The 21798-nt window shown below is 38.7% G+C and overlaps 1 protein-coding gene across 2 annotated transcripts in view; it reads left to right on the top strand.

Annotated features, from left to right (window-relative positions):
• SERGEF (secretion regulating guanine nucleotide exchange factor) overlaps positions 1 to 21798 on the top strand; it is a 547945-nt gene that overhangs the window by 294951 nt on the left and 231196 nt on the right. The gene's annotated exons all lie outside the window — the stretch shown is intronic.

The following is a 21798-nucleotide window of genomic DNA, read 5'->3' as shown; positions in this document are numbered from 1 at the left end:
CCTGGAACTGCCAAACCCAGGGATGCCGAGCAGCATCTCACCCTAGATGTGTGAGAAATGTGTCTCTTATTATGCAGACTTTTAAAATCACCTCAAAATTCCCTCGTGGTCCACTGAGAGACCGCAATCTACCTCTTGCCCACCCCTGCTCTACATAGTCCTACAATAATCATTGTGTAGCTAAAGAATTATCTGTGAAAATGAGTCAGAGAAACAAACAGAATGTACCGGCTGGAAACCCTTCTGCTCATATATCAGCCATTCGCAGCATGACGCTGTGCTACAGACGTAAAACACTGACTGCTTGAGGACTTCCGGTGGGTGGCGTTTTAAGATGGTCGCAAGTCTGAGAGGCTCTGCTTAACCACAGAGTTATCATCCTAATTTCAGGATAAATCGGTTGCCATCCTGCTTTCCCTTAACAGATTTTGCTGTTTGGGCTTCGTAAAGAATCAAGAATAATACCTCTTGGCCCCCGGAACGACAAGAAATTACAAAGAAAGAGAGAGAAGTGTTGAACAATACACGCCATACCAAGCATAGATGGGGACGGAAGCAAGATCAGATATCTTCCCCTCTGAAACAGAACTCAGAAACAAAGACATGCTATCTGCTTTAAAAGACTTATTTTTACCGGCGCTAGATAAACTGGAATCTGCATTACAAGAAATACTGGCTGACACTCGAGCTGAAAATTCCTTATGCTCCCCCGCAAAATGGCGCCAACTCCCGACGGAGTCAAGTTGTGTCAATACCTGCAGGATTCCTGAGACCCCAGCTTTAATAGCCCATCGCTACACAGTAAGCATCGGAGGAAAGGAAGCTATTACAGATGCTGAAGATAAACTACCGATTGCCATAACTGTTGGTAATGCATCCATGCTGCAGCGGGATCATGTTACTTATTCCTCCGCATACCAGGTCCAGAGCAGGGCAATCCCCCATGCTGTGCACCAACAACGTAGTAAAACATCGCTTAGAGAGTTGCTGTTGTTGGAGACCCAGCTTTTGCGCGCATCAGATACAGAGCCATTTGCAGACGCTGACGGTGTCAACTTACAGAGGGAGGACAGAGTGCGATATATTTGTGGCATGGGGGGTCTTCTGATGCGGGATTTGTTTTTATCATTCCCATTGTTCTCAAGACTGGAAGCTAACAGGAATCTACGGGGAGCTGGATCTGCACCGCGATGTAGGAGAGGCATTGGCTGAGTCATGATCACAACGTAACCAGCAGGCTGATATGTTTTCTTTTATTGCCATTCAAATTTGTTAGTCAGCAGATGCCTTCACTTGTTTTTATACCTGACCATGCTATATGTGTATTGTTACTGCATACATGTCTGATTCTAGCCGTTTTGCTGCACTTATTTTTATTTTTTTTCCTTTTAGAATATTAAGGGAAGCCTATCGGGCAGTACAATTCATTAGTAGCAGCGTGTACTTATACCAACTAGTTTAGATTTGCCTGTAAAATATCTGACATATATAGATTAATCCCACCCTGTAAATATATCTGTTGAGCTGCAGATGTCACAACTTGTGTTATACTATAGAAAGGCAGATTTGGTTATTATGTGTGTTGTTGTTATATATGTGATTTGTTGTAGATTTATTATTTTATTTTTCATTGACAAAACATGAAACGCTGTACTCATTATGGGCTGAGTTAGTCAATTCAAACGTATCCCTGTAGATTAGAGATTCTTCCATATTTATATGCAATTCAGTAGAAAATGGCTGTTTATTCTCAAGAAGATACATTGCCCTGTGAAGCGCCTATTATGACTATCCCATATATGCCCTGGTTATCCCCAGAAATGTGATCTCTTGCACGTATTGTAAATCACTTGTAGTACAACCTATACGTGACAGGCGCAATCCACCTCTATTGTAATTTTAGCCTTGCACATATCTTCTAGCAAAAACATATTTAGGATGACAATGCGAGTATCGCCAATATTACTACCCTCAGACATATCTAGGAAACTAAAGCATCCCTGAAAAATAAAAAAAACCTTCAAATATTCAGTTATATAAATTATTTAATTCAAAGTGGGTTGGGGCCTTCATATGTCATATCATACAGTTATATCTTTTCATTTAAATGCTGGCCCACTGTTTATTGAGGGTAAACTACCAGATGGGATAAGTAAGCTTTTATTATGGCTATCTCACATATGCCCTAGTTATCCCCAGTAATGTGATCTTGTGTACGTATCGTAAACCACTCGCGGTACAATTTATATGTGACAGTCGCAACTCACTCTCATTGTAAATTAGCCTTGCCCTTATCTTCTAGCAAAACCATACTTGAGCTGACAATGCGAATATCACCAATATTACTTCCCTCAGACATATCTAGGAAACTAAAACATTCCTGAAAAAACCCACTCAAACATTAAGTTATATGAATTGTATCATTCTAAACGGGTTGGAGCCCTTACATATAATATCATACAGTTATATTATCTTCTTATTTAAATGCTGGCACATGGTTTAATAATCCTCAGGGCTTTCAAGCGTTGGAGGCGATCTAGATCGCTTCCAACCGCTTTCAAGGTGTTGCAGTGATGCCTCGGTATTGAGGCATCACTGTAATACCTTTGTTTAGCCACCGACGCCTCTCTGCATCGGGCATTGATGGTGCCGATCGTTGGTGGGTAGGAGAATCAGCAGGGAGGCTGGTGGGCGGCCTATAGTTGTTCTGCGTGCTGGTTCCTTCCAGCAGCAGTTGGCGGAATCTGCCAGGGGGGGGGCAGAGGGGAGGGAGGTAGGATATTGAGGGGGGCAGCTACACTACAGAAAATATCTGATTTAATAAAAAATAAAAAAATACACCTTTTTAGGGGCAAACTGGGTACTGCCAGACAGCTGCCAGTACCCAAGATGGCGGCAAATAGTTAGAGGGGGGAGGGTTAGAGAGCTGTATGGGGCTTATCATGGAGGTTGGGGGCTAAGAGGGGATCCAACACAGCAGAATCAATTGGGATTTATTTTTTTTAAAGATTAAAAATGCTTTTTATTTTAGTACTGGCAGACTTTCTGCTAGTACGTAAGATGGCAGTGACAATTGTAGGTGGGGGAGGGAAGAGAGCTGTTTGAGGGGAGTCAGGGAGGGTTCAGGAGGGAGGCTAATCTCTACACTAAAGCTAAAATGTACCCTACAAGCTACCTAATTAACCCCGTCACTGCTGTGCATAATACAAGTGTGGTGCATTTAGCAGCCTTCTAATTACCAAAAAGCAACGCCAAAGCCATATATGTCTGCTATTTTTTAACAAAGGGGATCACAGAGAAGCTTTTACAACCATTAGTGCCATAATTGCATAAGCTGTTTGAAAATATTTTTAGTGAGAAACCTAAAATTGAGAAAAAATTTACGATTTTATTTTATTTGATCGTATTTGGCAGTGAAATGGTTGCATGAAATATGCCAAAATGGGCCTAGATCAATACTTTGGATTGTCTACTACACTAAAGCTAAAATTAACCCTACAAACTCCGTACAAGCTCCCTAATTAACCCCTTTACTGCTGGGCATAATACACGTGTGGTGCACAGCGGCATTTAGCGGCCTTCTAATTACCAAAAAGCAATGCCAAAGCCATATAAGTCTGCTACTTCTGAACAAAGGGGATCCCAGAGAAGCATTTACAACCATTTATGCCATAAATATATATACATGTCAAGGGATATTCAGGGATTCCTGACAGATATCAGTGTCCCAATGTAACTATCACTAATTTAGAAAAAAAATGGTTTGGAAACAGCAAAGTGCTACTTGTACTTATTGCCATATAACTTGCAAAAAAAGCAAAGAACATGTAAACATTGGGTATTTCTAAACTCAGGATAAAATTTAGAAACTATTTATTTTGGTTGTTTTTTGGTGGCTGTAGATGTGTAACAGATTTTGGGGGTCAAAGTTAGAAAAAGTTTGTTTTTTTCCATTTTTTTTATCATATTTTTTTTATAGCAAATTATAAGATATGATAAAATAATTGTATCTTTAGAAAGTCCATTTTATTGCGAAACAAACGGTATATAATATGTGTGGGTACAGTAAATGAGTAAGAGGAAAATTACAGCTAAACACAAACACCTCAAAAATGTAAAAATAGCCTTGGTCCCAAACGGTCAGAAAATGTAAAAGTGCTGTGGTCCTTAAGGGGTTAATTATGTGATTCTACTGTATTTAATTGTCCTTTAAGATATGCGAAGCAACATGACCAATACGAATAGGAGTAAGCAGATTAGTGTTTAGCATAGCCAATCAGAACCTAGATAAGCCATGCAGAGTGGACTTTCCAGCTATTATCACTCTCTTTTTCTTTGCTTAATTAAAGCTCTCTTTTCTATTCTCTCATTAATACATTTATATCTTTTTCTGTTGTTCTATTAATTATTTAGTAACCAATGCTTTGAGAGCTCCATTTATGAAGCTGAGAGCCTGCAAACAGGTGAAGAGACAGTGGTTGTAAGACAATTCTACTCATGTAGGTGCACTTTTGTATAATCTAAAAGAAAAATAACCAGTCTCCCTTAAAGGGAAACTAAACCCACAATTTCTATTTCATGATTCAGATAGAGCATGCCATTTTTTAAATTTTTTTTACTCTTTATTTTTGTTATTTTCAAAAATCAATTTTACAATAAACTAAACATAGGTGTCTCACATCATAAACCAATGCATAATCCAAATCTGGATACCAAGTAAACTTTGCAGATCATATTACAACTTAAAGATAATCTCGAGGTGGTCTAACTCTTAACCTTGATTTATAGATTTCTTTCATGTAATTAGCAAGAGTCCATGAGCTAGTGACGTATGGGATATACATTCCTACCAGGAGGGGCAAAGTTTCCCAAACCTTAAAATGCCTATAAATACACCCCTCACCACACCCACAATTCAGTTTTACAAACTTTGCCTCCGATGGAGGTGGTGAAGTAAGTTTGTGCTAGATTCTACGTTGATATGCGCTCCGCAGCAAGTTGGAGCCCGGTTTTCCTCTCAGCGTGCAGTGAATGTCAGAGGGATGTGAGGAGAGTATTGCCTATTTGAATGCAGTGATCTCCTTCTACGGGGTCTATTTCATAGGTTCTCTGTTATCGGTCGTAGAGATTCATCTCTTACCTCCCTTTTCAGATCGACGATATACTCTTATATATACCATAACCTCTGCTGATTCTCGTTTCAGTACTGGTTTGGCTATCTGCTATATGTAGATGAGTGTCCTGGGGTAAGTAAGTCTTATTTTCTGTGACACTCTAAGCTATGGTTGGGCACTTTGTTTATAAAGTTCTAAATATATGTATTCAAACATTTATTTGCCTTGACTCAGAATGTTCAACATTCCTTATTTTCAGACAGTCAGTTTCATATTTGGGATAATGCATTTGAATTAATCATTTTTTCTTACCTTCAAAAATTTGACTCTTTTTTCCCTGTGGGCTGTTAGGCTCGCGGGGGCTGAAAATGCTTCATTTTATTGCGTCATTCTTGGCGCGGACTTTTTTGGCGCAAAAATTCTTTTCCGTTTCCGGCGTCATACGTGTCGCCGGAAGTTGCGTCATTTTTTGACGTTATTTTGCGCCAAAGATGTCGGCGTTCCGGATGTGGCGTCATTTTTGGCGCCAAAAGCATTTTAGGCGCCAAATAATGTGGGCGTCTGATTTGGCGCTAAAAAATATGGGCGTCGCTTTTGTCTCCACATTATTTTAGTCTCATTTTTTCATTGCTTCTGGTTGCTAGAAGCTTGTTCTTTGGCATTTTTTCCCATTCCTGAAACTGTCATTTAAGGAATTTGATCAATTTTGCTTTATATGTTGTTTTTTTGTCTTACATATTGCAAGATGTCTCACGTTGCATCTGAGTCAGAAGATACTACAGGAAAATCGCTGTCTAGTGCTGGAGCTACCAAGCTAAGTGTATCTGCTATAATTTTTGGTATCTGTTTCTCCAGCTGTTGTTTGTATTGCATGTCATGACAAACTTATTAATGCAGATAAAATTTCCTTTAGTACTGTTACATTACCTGTTGCTGTTCCGTCAACATCTAATTTTCAGAGTGTTCCTGATAAACATAAGAGATTTTTTTTTTTTTTTTAAATCCATTAAGAAGGCTATGTCTGTTATTTCTCCTTCTAGTTTACATAAAAGTCTTTTAAAACTTCTCTTTTTTCAGATGAATTTTTAAATGAACATCATCATTCTGATACTGATAAATCTTTGTATTTGTTCAAGATGGAATTTATTCGTTCTTTATTTAAAGAAGTATTAATTGCATTAGAAATAGATTCTGGTCCTCTTGATACTAAATCTAAACGTTTAAATAAGGTTTTTAAATCTCCTGTAGTTATTCCAGAAGTGTTTAATCTCCCTGATGCTATTTCTGAAGTAATTTCCAGGGAATGGAATAATTTGGGTAATTCTTTTACTCCTTCTAAACGTTTAAGCAATTATATCCTGTGCCATCTGACAGATTAGAGTTTTTTTGGGACAAAATCCCTAAGGTTATGGGGCTGTCTCTACTCCTGCTAAATGTACTACTATTCCTACGGCAGATAGTACTTTATTTAAGGGAAATTGAATCCTTTCTAAGAAAAGCTTACTTATGTTCAGGTAATCTTCTTAGACCTGCTATATTTTTAGCGGATGTTGCTGCAGCTTCAACTTTTTGGTTAGAAGCTTTAGCGCAACAAGTAACAGATCATAATTTTATAGCATTATTATTATTCTATAACATGCTAATAATTTTATTGGTGATACCATCTTTTGTTATCATTAGAGTTGATGTCAGGTATATGTCTCTAGCTATTTTAGCTAGAAAAGCTTTATGGATTAAACTTGGAATGCTGATATGTCTTCTAAGTCAACTTTGCTTTCCCTTTCTTTCCAGGGTATTCAATTATTATTTCAATTGTTTCTGGAAGGAAGGGAACTTTTTTACCAAAGGATAAAAAATCTAAGGTAAATTTAGGTCTAATAATCTTTTTTGTTCCTTTCCTCACAACAAGGAACAAAAGCCTGATCCTTCATCCTCAGGAGCGGTATCAGTTTGGAAACTATTTCCAGTTTGGAATATATCCAAGCCTTATAGAAATCTATAGCCAGCTCCTAAGTACCCATGAAGGTGCGGCCCTTATTCCAGCTCAGCTGGTATGGGGCAGATTACGTTTTCTTCAAAGAAATTTGGATCAATTCCGTTCTCAATCTCTGGTTTCAGAACATTGTTTCAGAAAGGTACAGAATTGGCTTCAGTTAAGGCCTCCTGCTAAGAGATTTTTTTATTTCCCGTGTCCCAGTTAACACAGCAAAGGCTCAGCATTTCTGAAATGTGTTTCAGATCTAGAGTTGGTTGGAGTAATTATGCCAGTTCCAGTTCTGGAACAGGGGCTGGGGTTTTATTTTTTCATTGTACCAAGAAGGTCAATTCCTTCAGACCAGTTCCGGATCTATCAATATTGAATCGTTATGTAAGGATACCAACATTCAAGATGGTTACTGTAGGACTATCCTGTTTTTTGTTTAGCAAGGGCATTATATGTCTACAATAGATTTACAGGATGTGTATCTGCATATTCCGATTCATCCAGATCACTTTTAGTGTCTGAGATTCTCTTTTTAGACAAGCATTACCAGTTTTTTTGGCTCTACCGTTTGGCCTAGCCTCAGTTCCAAGAATTTTTTTCAAAGGTTCTCGGTGCCCTTTTTTTCTGTAATCAGAGAACAGGGTTTTGGTATTTCCTTATTTGGACGATATCTTGGTATTTGCTCAGTCTTCTCATTTTCGAAGAATCTCATACGTATCGACTTGTGTTGTTTCTTCAAGTTCATGGTTGGAGGTTCAATTTACTAATCAGTTCATTGATTCCTCAGACAAGGGTAACCTTTTTAGGTTTCTAGATAGATTCAGTGTCTATGACTCTGTCCTTGTCAGACAAGAGAAGTTTAACATTGATATCAGCTTGTCAAAACCTTCAGTCACAATCATTCCCTTTGGTAGCCTTATGCATGGAAATTTTAGGTCTTAGGACTGCCGCATCAGATGCGATCTCCTTTGCTCGTTTTCACATGCGACCTCTTCAGCTCTGTATGCTGAACCAATGGTGCAGGGATTACTCAAAGATATCTCAATTAATATCTTTAAACCGATTATACGACACTCTCTGACATGGTGGACAGATCACCATCGTTTAGTTCAGGGGGCTTCTTGTTCTTCCGACCTGGACTATAATCTCAACAGATGCAAGTCTTACAGGTTGGGGAGCTGTGTGGGGGTATCTGACGGCACAAGGGGTTTGGGAATCTCAGGAGGTGAGATTTCCAATCAGTATTTTGGAACTCCGTGCAATTTTCAGAGCTTTTCAGTCTTGGCCTCTTCTGAAGAGAGAGTTGTTCATTTGTTTTCAGATAGACAATGTCACAACTGTGGCATACATCAATCATCAAGGAGGGACTCACAGTCCTCTGGTTATGAAAGAAGTATCTCGAATTTTGGTTTGGGCGGAATCCAGCTCCTGTCTAATCTCTGCGGTTCATATCCCAGGTATGGACAATTGGAAAGCGGATTATCTCAGTCGCCAAACGTTGCACCTGGGCGAATGGTCTCTTCACCCAGAGGTATTTCCTCAGATTGTTCAAATGTGGGAACTCCCAGAAATAGATCTGATGGCTTCTCATCTAAACAAGAAACTTCCCTGGTATCTGTCCGGATCCCGGGATCCTCGGGCGGAGGCAGTGGATGCATTATTTCTTCCTTACAAGTGTCATCCTGCCTATATCTTTCCGCCTCTAGTTCTTCTTCCAAGGGTATTCTCCAATATTCTAAAGGAATGCTTGTTTGTTCTGCTGGTAGCTCCAGCATGGCCTCACAGGTTTTGGTATGCGGATCTTGTCCGGATGGCCTCTTGCCAACCTTGGACTCTTCCGTTAAGACCAGTCTTTCTGTCTCAAAACCTTAATTTTAAGGTATGGAGTTTGAACGCTTGATTCTTGGTCAAAGAGGTTTCTCTGACTCTGTTATTGATACTATGTGACTGGCTCGTAAATCTGTATCTAGAGAGATATATTATAGAGTCTGGAAGACTTATATTTCTTAGTGTCTTTCTCATCTTTTTTTCTTGGCATTCTTTTTGAATACCGAGAATTTTACAGTTTCTTCAGGATGGTTTAGATAAAGGTTTGTCCGCAAGTTCCTTGAAAGACAAATCTCTGCTCTTTCTGTTCTTTTTCACAGAAGGTTTGCTAATCTTCCTGATATTTATTGTTTTGTACAACCTTTGGTTCGTATAAAACCTGTCATTAAGTCAATTTCTCCTCCTTGGAGTTTGAATTTGGTTCTGGGGGCTCTTCAAGCTCTTCCTTTTGAACCCATGCATTCTTTGGTCATTATATTACTTTCTTGGAAAGTTTTGTTTCTTTTGGCCATCTCTTCTGCCAGAAGAGTCTCTGAATTATCTACTCTTTTTTGTGAGTCTCCTTTTCTGATTTTGCATCAGGATAAGGCGGTGCTGCGAACTTCTTTTGAATTTTTTACCTAAGGTTGTGAATTCTAACAACATTAGTAGAGAAATTATGGTTCCTTCATTATGTCCTGATCCTATGAATTCTAAGGAGAAATCATTGCATTCTTTGGATGCTGTTAGAGCTTTGTAATATTATGTTGAAGCTACTAAGTCTTTCCGAAAGACTTCTAGTCTATTTGTCATCTTTTCCGGTTCTAGAAAAGGCCAGAAAGCTTCTGCCATTTCTTGGGCATCTTGGTTGAAATCTTTATTTCATCATGCCTATGTTGAGTCGGGTAACACTCCGCCTCAAAGGATTACAGCTCATTCTACTAGGTCAGTTTCTACTTCCTGGGCGTTTAGGAATGAAGCTTCGGTTGATCAGATTTGCAAAGCAGCAACTTGGTCCTCTTTGCATAATTTTACTAAATTCTACCATTTTGTTGTGTTTTCTTCTTTTGAAGCAGTTTTTGGTAGAAACGTACTTCAGGCAGTGTTTTCAGTTTGAATCTTCTGCTTATGTTTTTTCATTAAAATTTTATTCTGGGTGTGGATTATTTTCAGCAGGAATTGGCTGTCTTTATTTTATCCCTCCCTCTCTAGTGACTCTTGCGTGGAAAGATCCACATCTTGTGTAATCATTATCCCATTCGTCACTAGCTCATGGACTCTTGCTAATTACATGAAAGAAAACATAATTTATGTAAGAACTTACCTGATAAATTCATTTCTTTCATATTAGCAAGAGTCCATGAGGCCCGCCCTTTTTTGTGGTGGTTTTGATTTTTTTGTATAAAGCACAATTATTCCAATTCCTTATTTTTTATGCTTTCGCACTTTTTTCTTATCACCCCACTTCTTGGCTATTCGTTAAACTGAATTGTGGGTGTGGTGAGGGGTGTATTTATAGGCATTTTAAGGTTTGGGAAACTTTGCCCCTCCTGGTAGGAATGTATATCCCATACGTCACTAGCTCATGGACTCTTGCTAATATGAAAGAAATGAATTTATCAGGTAAGTTCTTACATAAATTATGTTTTTAGACTATTCCTAATTGTTCCTAGCAGCTAATTAAACATAAAATTTTCTCCAAACCTAAAAAAAAAAAAAAAAAAAAAAAAAAAAGGGATTAGGATACGGCAAATTACCATAAGCCCAACAAGACTAATTCTGTGTTTCTAAAAGGATATATTAGGTGTTCAGTCTCACTAGGAGGAAGAACTTTGATGAACTCCGACTATTTATGAAAAAAAAAAAACTTATGTCCTGATCACTTTGTAAGTTGGTATCAAATTTTTCGATGATACATTGTTTCTTCAGACAATTCTTTATTTCTAATAGGAGTAAATTAGAAAGATGCTTAAAATTGCTGCTCTATCTGAATCATGAAAGAAAAAATATAGGTTTAGTATCCCTTTAATTAAGAAGAAAACGTGGCCAACTTGTTAAGCACCTTAGGCGAGATTACATATACGGCGTCGCCCACAAAATCCGCCACCGCTGTTTTTACGTGATTTTGGTATTACATATATGGCGTAGCATACAAGTTACGCGCATATATTTCACCCGTTGGCCGCATTTTTTACTCCCATAGACTAACATAGAACTGGCGCGCAATTCGGTATCTAATATACAGCGTAAGGACTTACGCACGCAGAATTCAGAAAATCTACTCCATTCTCATCTCGCCACACATGGCAGACGCAGCAACCCTTGCACTGACTAAAAAAGCAACGTAACTCCCTGGAAGTCTTAACAAACACATACATTTAAGCAGCATCTCAAATAGTTAAAGGGACAGTATAGTAACAAAACAAAGAAACACTCCGCACTAAAAAGATATTAACCTCAAACACTCCTCATGTGTTTCCACAAAGATATAATAATCTCAAGTGGCCAAAAACTTCTCAGATAATTCTTAATACAGGCCGGTAAATATCTCGTTATGTGGTCATAAATACCTCCATACACAGCCACAGGTCCCTGAGATAATCAGTTGTTCAACACGATCTGTCCTAGCTCAAAATACCGTGACAGTCCTGCACGGTGTTGTCGTTCTCACCCGGTGTGTTCCTCTAGGACGCCTGATGATGACGTCACGGCCACGCTGTAAGCGGCACAATCCGATGCAGCTCTGCAGATGTGAAGATCTTAGGCACTCCACCAACGAAGATATGGAAATAGAAGTAAAACAAAGAGCGCATCCGCATACGGATGCGCTCTTTGTTTTTCTTCTATTTCCAGGGACAGTATAGTATCAAATGTATGAGATTTGCTTTTTTAAGGTTTATTTGTGTATATGAAATAGCTGACTTAGTGTTTTGAAGCCACAACCTAATCAAATGGATTGAGTTTGTAGGTATAATCAGATCTCATTACTTTATCACATTGTGTACATCATGGATGTGCACTCATAAGAGGCAGGGGAGGCAGTGCCTACCCTGCCATATGTGGCCAAAGCTTAATTAAATTTTAATTAAAACAAAAAAAAAGTCCAAAAATATTCCCCCCCCCCCCCCAATGTAATGCTATGGAGAGGCAGGTACAGGAATGCTTCTCTCCATTGCAATACATGGGTCAAAGGAAAAGCTGTGCTGCAGCGCCACCTGTGTTCTGTCAATATATTAGCAGAAAAAATTGGGACCAATAGGAGGCACCCCTCTTGATGCCTCCTAGCAAGTGAAGGATATATAGACTAATCAGAAGGAGGATGCAGTGAGTAGGGTCATGTGACTGGAAGCTGAGGTAACCTAAGAACAGATGACACCAAGCAGAAGAGTAAAGTAGTATTCTACATCTCTTGTGATTCACAAATTGTGTTCAGATACAGCTCATTAACAGGGGGGGACAGTAAGTGAGCATAACCCAATACTGACAGGAAGTCAAAGGGTCAATTCAAATTTAAAATCCATAATTTAAAACCCAGAGTTTGAAGTTAAGTGTGCAGTATCCACATTATTTAAATTAAAGTTTTTGACATTGAATATTGCTAAGCCTCCCTTTTTCATGGTTATTTGATTTATTTAGGTACAAACTCCATATATGTTATGTCTGTTCGGTCAGAGGATGCAGTATCTGTTTTTATTTTTCTCTGTGTCTCCATTTATTTAAAGACTGCTGTTAACTTGTAATTCACAAATCAATTGAAAGCTGTTGCATTGTGTTTTCAATATGTGCTGCTTTTATACAAGTTTATATTAATAAAAAGGAGATAATGAGTCATTTAAAAAATATATGCAATTATTGCAGTTAAATGTTTTTAGAAATAATGCCACTGTAAAGTAACTGGTTAAACACATAGTCAAAGGGAGACATTTAAAATTAAACTTTCATGATTGAGGTAGAGCATGCTATTTTAATAGACTGCTACTGGCCCCATGTCAGCAAATCAAATTAGTTTTTGAAAGGAACATGAAAGTCATAATTACATTTCCATCATTCAGATAGAAATTGCACACAAAAAATTAATATTTTTTATTTTTATTATTATGTACTTCATTCTTTTGGTATCCTTTGGTGTCCTTTGTTGAAGAGCATATCTAAGTGGCATGTGCACGTGCATTTCTTGAACACCATATTGCAGCAGCTGTGCTGGCAGTATTGATAACTTGTCCTTTGTGTAAAACTTGTATGGTAAATTATTTCTATTTTTACAATAAAGTAGTAGAGAAGAGATTGTGTATCATTCTAATTGCTTAGTAACTGGCACTGTGCCACAGAATTGTGTGAGTGTGTATGTGAGCAGAGCGTGTGTGGGTGTCAGTGAGCAGAGTATGTGTGCTTTATTCTCCAGGTAATCAATACATTTCCGATGAGCTGGTGCTTTAGTGCAGTGTTTCTCAACAATGGTCCTCAAGTACCCCCAACAGGCCAGGTTTTCATTATTGCTGAATCAGTGCACAGGTGAAGTAATCAGCTGATCAGTAACTCAGTGGTTACTAACTTGCTCTCACCCATCACCTGATTATGTCACCTATGCACTGGTTCAGCTATCATTTAAACCTGCCCTGTTGGGGGTACTTGCAGCCCTCTGTACATGTGTTTCTCCGTTGTATCATATCTAGTGCCTCACCAACCACTGACCTCACTGCACGTCACTGGTGTACATAGACTTGCTTCTTTACGTTATATTTTTTCTTAAACCAATCCCCAATACTTGGAGAGAACAATGGGAAATTATAATTGTATTAGCGTATCTCTTCTAGAACCCACTGAGAGTGTAATTTATTCTATTGGCTGTGTTAACAAAGCTTGGCCTTGATTCCAAAATATATAAAGGGACAGTCAAGTTCAAAGAAAACCTTCATTTTTCGAATAGGGCATGTCATTTCAAACAACTTTCCAATTTAATTTTAACACCAATTTTGCTTTGTTCTCTTAGTATTCTTAGTTGAAAGCTAAACCTAGGAAGGCTCATATGATAATTTCTAAGACCTTGAAGGCCGCCTCTTATCACATGTTTTTTCATTTGCTTTTCACAATAGGGGAAAGCTAGTTCATGTAAACCATATAGATAACATTGTGATCACGCACGTGGATTGTGACAGACACTGCACTAATTGGCTAAAATGAAAGTCAATAGATAATAAATAAAATGTCATGTGATCAGGGGGCTGTCAGAAGCTTAAATACAAGTTAATCACACAGGGAAATGTACATTAATATAACAGTATTGGTTATGCAAAACTGGGGAATGGGTAATAAAGGGATTATCTATCTTTAAAAAAAACAAAATCTGGTGTTGACTGTCCCTTAAAGGATGGGTGGGGATACCGCAGGCTAAATAAAATATTGCAAATGCAATCATAAGGGTAAAATAAATACTTGTAAATAATGTAATACACTCCAGCAGATAAAGTGGATCATTGGGGACAAATTATAGGGAAGAACATTTTTGAGTAAACTGTCCCTTTAAACCTTGCTTCCCACTTAATTATTATAATCAATATTCCTCCTCTGCAATTGTGTCAAACCAATCACAAACAGCACAACCTCTCACCTGCAGCCTTAACACCTGAAAATGCACACCCTATCAGTAACATCAGTATTATATACAGCAGGGGTGTCAAACTCAAATTCATCGTGGGCCGCATCAGCAGTTTGGTCACCCTCAAAGGGCCGGTTGTATCTGTAGGACTGTGTGTCCACTCTTTATTATCATAAATTTGTCACTGCATTCAATTATTACTGTTAATAATAAGAATAATGGCAAGTAGATATTCAAATGTACAATTATTGTACAATTTATTGAAAAATGATTTTTGGTAACAGACCGTAATTATTTTTTTTTTAAACATACAAATATTGCCAAACACTGTTTATTACACATATGGCAAACACAAGGCATTAACTTTTTTTTAACTTTTCTGACTAGATGGCAGACATCGTTTTCCTGAGGTCAGTCCATCGATATCTGGCGTTAGGTCTTGTGCTGTAGCAATCCGCAAAACGGCATGGTACCAAAGTGAATCGGCTGATTGATGAATTCAATCTACGCTTTTCTGACTTTAAAGAACAGAACTTAACCTTTACCAGCTTTGATAACCTCCATGCTGTTTTGCAGATTGCTACAGCACAAGAGCACTCTGATACGTTATATCACTGTAAAGTGACACGGAAGTGGTCAGTATATCCAAAGTTTACCGCTCAGACTTTTAAGCAGAATAATAAGCAAACCCCCCCCTAATAAGCAGACCCCCCCTCCCCCCCCCCACATACATCATATGTACTTACAGTACAGGAGAGAAGGGTTCAGGCAGCCGTTGGATCTGTCACATCACAGGATGGCATGCGCTCAATATAAAAACAAGTGGAGGTTTCCTGAATGCATGTAAAGTGGAGGTTTCCTGTGTAGAACGGCCGGCGCCGCTAGAGGGCTGGCTTGTAGGCTGCCGTGTATGCGCTGAAGAGGCGGCTTTCTTGTGTCAAAAAAAAAAAAAAAAGCAAGAATAAAAGGTGAAGGCTGGCGGCTGCTACACGGGCCACATGACTAGGTCTGGCGGGCTGGATTCGGCCCGCGGGCCTTGTGTTTGACACCCGTGATATACAGTATATATATGTGTGTGTCAATTTATATTGGATGTGAGATACATTGATTTACATCTTATAAGTGAATATTACTCTATGTACCCTTTTATACACAACTATGTGGATGTGAGTTATATTACAAGAATATGTAATAAACATGATAATATTACCTGTTTTTATTGCCATTTCCACACAGGTCATATTATATGTTTTAACAATATTAGTGTAATAAAACACATCTCACATGGATGTATATGACAATTACATGGTATATAACAGAGGATAAAGTTTATGGTAAGCTATAATAATATATATATATATATATATATTTTTGGCTTCTTGGATGAGGGAGCTAAGGTGACTGTAGTGGATTGCCTTGTTTTCCTGGTTTTAGCATAGTCTGGTGTTTCTTCTGGTGTGCTGGCTACAGATGATAGGCTGGAGGCAGTGTCCTGCTGGTGTGTAAAGTGCTCAACCAACACACCCAAGAGTAGATTTTGTTTTCTCCATCTTTTGTCCATCTGCATATCAGACAGAATTTGCATCATCTGTGACTGGTTTTGAACATTTGCACTTAACAATGCTGCCCTGTCCCTCTGCAGCTCTATGCTACGTTTGTGTAACCTCTCTTGGCCACTGAAGAACCTCTCTTGGCTCCTGATGAACCTTTCTTGGTTCCTGAAAAACCTCTCTTGGACTCTTTGTATGCTCGCAGTGCTTGTCACGAGCCTCCTCTGGAGTGCAATGTATTCCTCACCCAGGGGCTAATACAATGCATCCACAGGCTCTTGAGCAACAGGGCTGCCAGTTGCTTGAGGGACAGGTTCAACTGTAGCTTCTACTGCTTGAGGGTCAAGTTCAGCTGCATCTTCTGATGCTTGAGGGTCAAGTTCACCTGCATCTTCTGCTGCTTGAGGGTCAGGTTCACCTGCATCTTCTTCTGCTTGAGGGTCAGGTTCACCTGCATCTTCTGCTGCTTGAGGGTCAGATTCAGCTGTATATTCTGCTGCTTGAGAGGCAGCTGTAGTTTCTGCTGTATTTCCATCTGCACATGGTGGAGCTCGTCCAATGGATGAGGATGGTGGAGCTCTTGAACGGATGAGGATGGTGGAGCTCGTCCAATGGATGAAGATGGTGGAGCTCGTCCAATGGATGAGGATGGTGGAGCTCGTCCAATAAATGAGGATGGTGGAGCTCTCATGGTTGATTGGTAGTCCCACTGATGACCAGTGTGTGACCACTTAGCCTCTACAATCGACATTAGCCTCTACAATCGACATAGTCTGTGGGTAATATCCATGACTGACATGAGATTGTGTTGTGGGGGGTGTAAATACATGGACCCTTTGTGGCTGTTTTGGCTCCCCCTCAAAGCCAAAGGAAGGATATTCCTCTGACCAGGAATCTTGCCAGGGGTCCTCAACTGAAGCCATCCAACCACACTCATACCTGGGAGCATACTGTTTGTGCAGTTGTCTGACGACTGGTGGTGGTGGTGGTTGTGGTGGTGGTGGTGGTGGCATGGCTGTTTGTATCCTCGTGACAGGAGGTTCTGTGGAGGAGTCAAAGAATGAGCGGAATTAGTACAGTCATATATATGTCCGTGTGGGCATACAATGTACATTGATACATGCTAGGGCCTATACTGATTCTCATGTCAAACTCTATAACATGCATGTGCACATTGTTAGTTGTTCTATGAGGGATTTGAATATGAGCAGTATACAGGGATGTGTTTCATACAATAGTTATTTGTACATGTCAATTATGAAATAATGTATTCTTTAAGTGACACTATGGTTACACAATTTACTTTAGCCTGATCTAGGCACATAACCTGCTTTCTTGAGCTAAAAGTATTGGGATGGCTATAGTGTCCATTTAATGAAAACTCTACATGTGGCTTTTGGCCTGTGTTACTCTGAGCCATGTTGGTATTGCACTATTCCACCTCTAATCATGAATTGCATTGTGTTATGTAGCAGTAACATCAAGTATAATTGTAGATGTTTTTTGTTAGTACACCAAATACCATGCTCCTCATCGTGTACATGAATGTGTGATATTAAAGGATGTTATATTGCAACTACATATAATACAGGTGTGTGGGATGTTACTCACCAGCATGATGTGCTGTGGTTGCAGCCCCTGAGTCATGAGCCCCTGGAAGTCCACAGACTGCTGTGATACTCAGGGACCTGCGTATCATCTCCTGCCAGGTGTTGTACTCTATGTCCAGGGCTGGCCCATCGCCTGTTCCCTTCTGGTGGATAGCTTCCTGCCCCATCTTTTCTTTAACCCGCCTCTTGCAGTCATTCCACCTCTTTTTCAGGCCCTCTACAGTGTTTCTTCTTTTGGCACTGCCTTTGCCCTTCTCCTGTCCAAAGAGGGCACTGTAATTGTCCATGATGGCCTGGACTAGGGCAACATTTTCTTCAAATGAGAAGTTGGGACATCTCAGCCTCTCATCCTCCATGGCCACTTGGCTACCTCCCTGTGATGTCCCTGGCAGTGTGAGTTCCTCCCTATCCTCTCCCTCCTCCCCCCTTCTGTCCCCATGTGCACCCTCTGTCCCTCCCCTGGATGTGCCTACTCTCTGGGGCTCTCAGGCATCTCCCCTCCCATCATACCTTCTGGCTCTTCCTCTCCCCACTCCCACTTACTCCCTGACGGGGACCCCACTGCTCCTCCTGTCCTCTCCAATACTCCTCTCCCCTCCTCCCCTCATCCCTACCTCTCCCTGCCATCCTCACACTTATCACACTACACACATTCCCACTCACTCCCAGTTCAGTCACACACAATCACAATCAAACACTGTAAAACTAAACAAAAATATGTGAGGTGTTAGAAAAAAAGTGTGGTGTATTTGTGTATGTATGTATGCAAAATGTGTGCAATATGTCAGAATATGTGTAAGTGTGCAAGCTTACTTAATCCACCAATGCAACCTAACTATTCTGTTTGCGCCTCTCTCTCTACGCCCACTAATCCTCCACTACTGTGTTGTAGCTCAACAAACAATCCAAACACACACAAGAAAATGGCGGCTGCATATGGGTTTATATATGAATTTAAATAGCGTAATTACGTGTCGCATTTTTATTTCAATTCCTCATTTGCATAAAACTACTCTTTATTGACACTTTCCGCGAACATAATACTGGCGTAAGTTACTTGCGACGACAGAAATGTGTATTTGCGCACATTTCTGAAGATCGCCAGCTTGTCCTACTTACGCCAGTCTAACATCTAACGGCACTGTATATGTAATACCCCGATGTTGCGTCGAAGCCTGTGCCGTATATGTAATCTCGCCCCTCATGTCTTAAAAAAAACGCTAATTCCCTCTCTCAGTCTGAGACACATTAAAAAAACAAGGCATTATCCATTCCAATTAGAGTTGTTAATAATGGCTAAAATGTATTAGATATTTATAATTGAAAGAGGATGAAGCACATAAGTTACCGGTTAACCCCAGACAGCGATAAAGATGAATGAGTGAAATTATACTCAGGTGACGCATTGTTTTGGATACTGTTTGTAATATGATATTCAGTAAATATTTATCAGATCTTCGGTTTTACAGAAAGTATCAGTTCTGGAAATGGAATTCCGTTCTGGAAATAGAATTACTTTCCCCAATTCACCAGTCCATGTTACAAAACTTTGCTATTAGACAAAAAAGCCCTAGAGATAACTCCAAAAGGAATAAAAAGCTGTATTATAATATTATAATGCTTAAAATAGCCCATTTTTATTTGTAATTCACTTAAAAGGCCTAAACTCATTTCAGAATAGAAGGGATTTATATCCACAAAGACGTTTAATAGACAAGGATTGTCTTTTCCACTTAATTTTATAAGATACATTTTTGTCACAATTTATTTTCAATTCATTGTCAGCTCCTTCATGTTCTTTGGAAATACCAACTTTGACAAATATTTATTTTTATAATATGATATTAACTTGCTATCTCTGTTTTGTTTTTTATTCATGATTATTAGTTTTTACAGAAATACAGAAGGGAAGCCACAATACAACTTGCATGTAACAGCTGGCTACAGTGAGATTAAACACATAGTAATGTCTCCAGCCATAATACACATATAGGGCGAGATTACATCAGTGGCGCAAGCTTCAGCGTAACTGCAGAAACCTGCTCCACCTGTAATTTCACCTCGCACATCGGGGTATCAAACATACAGCGCCAGCAGTTCATAAAGTAAGTCCGATAAACTAGCGATGTCCAGAAATGAGCGCAAATACAAATTTCTGGAGTCGCCAGTGACTTACGGCACTTTAGAAACTGCCAGCGCCTAAGCAAATAAAAACAAAATATCAATCTCCCGTAAAAGTCTAACCTGCCTTCCCAAAATAAATGACACGTAAAAACCCCTATATCCGCAATCCCCCCACATTGCAACTAATAATAAATGTATTAACCCCTAAACTGACAACCTCCCACAACGCAATATGTCTGATTAAATTATTAACCCCTAATCGGCCATTCACCCACATCGCAATCTACCTAGCAAAAGTAAGAACCCCTAAATCCACCAACCCCAACATCGCAAACTACCTAATAAATGTATTAACCCCTAATCCTCCATTAACCCACATCTCAAAGTACCTATTACAACTATTAACCCCTAATCCGCCATTAACCCACATCACATCAAACTTTATAAATCTATTAACCCCTAATCCGCCAAACCCACACATTGCAATAATCCTAATAAAACTATTAACCCCTAAACCGCCAAACTCCCACAACGCAAGTACCCTAATTAACCTATTAACCCCTAATCCACAAAACCTCCACAACGCAAATAACTAATTTAATTACTTAGCCCCCTAACCTAACACCCACTAAATTAACCCAAAATTACATAAAATAATAAAATACTAAATTATAATTAAAATAAAAAAAATCCTAACAATTATTTTTCTAAGTACTGTTAGGATTTTTTTATTTTAATTATAATTTAGTATTTTATTATTTTATGCAATTTGGGGTTAATTCAGTGGGTGTTAGGTTAGGTTTCTTATTTTTGGTAATTTTAAAATTAATTTATTTTAATTTAATTAAAATTAAAATAAATTAATTTTAAAATTACCAAAAATAAAAAGTCTATCATTACAGAAAATAATAAACAAAATTATCCAATATAAAAAAATTAAATCTAATCCCTATGAAAATAAAAAAGCACCCCCAAAATAACCCCCCCAATCTAATGCTAAACTACCAATAACCCTTAAAAGGGCTTTTTTTAGGGCATTGCCCTAAGTTAAACAACTCTTTTGCATTTAAAAAAATTCCCCCCCAACAGTAAAACCCACCACTCACCAAACCCCCCAAAATAAATAAACCTAACACTAAAAAAAAGAGCTGAATGCCCTTTTAAGGGCAGTAAAAGAGCTGAATGCCCCTTTAAAGGCAATGCCCATACAAATGCCCCTTTAGGGGCAATGGGTAGTTTAGGATTTTTAAGTGTTAGTGGGTTTTACTGTTAGAGGGGGGACTTAGTATTTTTTAAGGTAAAATATATGTTTAACTTAGGGCAATTCCCTACAAAAGGCTCTTTTAAGGGCTATTGGTAGTTTAGTATTTAGTATTAGTAGATTAGGGGGTGTTTTTATTTTGGGGGGCTTTTTTATTTTCATAGGGATTAGGTTTAATTTTTTTATTTTTGATAATTTTGTTTACTATTTTATGTAATCTTAGACTTTTTTATTTTGTAATCTTAGATTATTTTTTTTATTTTTATGTAACATTGGCCTTTTTATTTTAATTGTAATTTAGTATTTCTGAATTTAGGTGAATGGGGATTAATTTGGGGGTGTTAGGTTAGGGGCCTTAGTAATTTAATTAGTTATTTGTGTTGTGTGGGTTTGGCGGATTAGATGTTAATAGTTTTATTAGGTTTATTTTGTTGTGGGGTGATGTCAGATTAGGGGTTAATAGTTTTATTAGGTTTATTGCAATGTGTGTTAATGGCAGATTAGGGGTTAATACATTTATTAGGTTAATGGCGGATTGGGGTTAATATACTTTATTAGTTATTGCGGTGGGGGTTGAAGGTTGACAGGTAGATCGATATTGCAGAAAACAGGAAAAAAGAGGGGCGTCTCATGTGCAAATCAGTATGTTCAGTAGATTCGATAGGAATAGGTAAGCCAAATGGGTACTCACATGTAGCCCAAGTACACCTATGTACTAGTAGATGCAGGCTGGTGATTAAAGGGTATACCAGC

This window comes from Bombina bombina, chromosome 7 (assembly GCF_027579735.1).
Source record: "Bombina bombina isolate aBomBom1 chromosome 7, aBomBom1.pri, whole genome shotgun sequence".
NCBI classification, from domain to species: domain Eukaryota; kingdom Metazoa; phylum Chordata; class Amphibia; order Anura; family Bombinatoridae; genus Bombina; species Bombina bombina.
The sequence above is the reverse complement of the archived record's forward strand: the minus strand, read 5'-3'. Positions and strand labels throughout refer to the sequence as shown.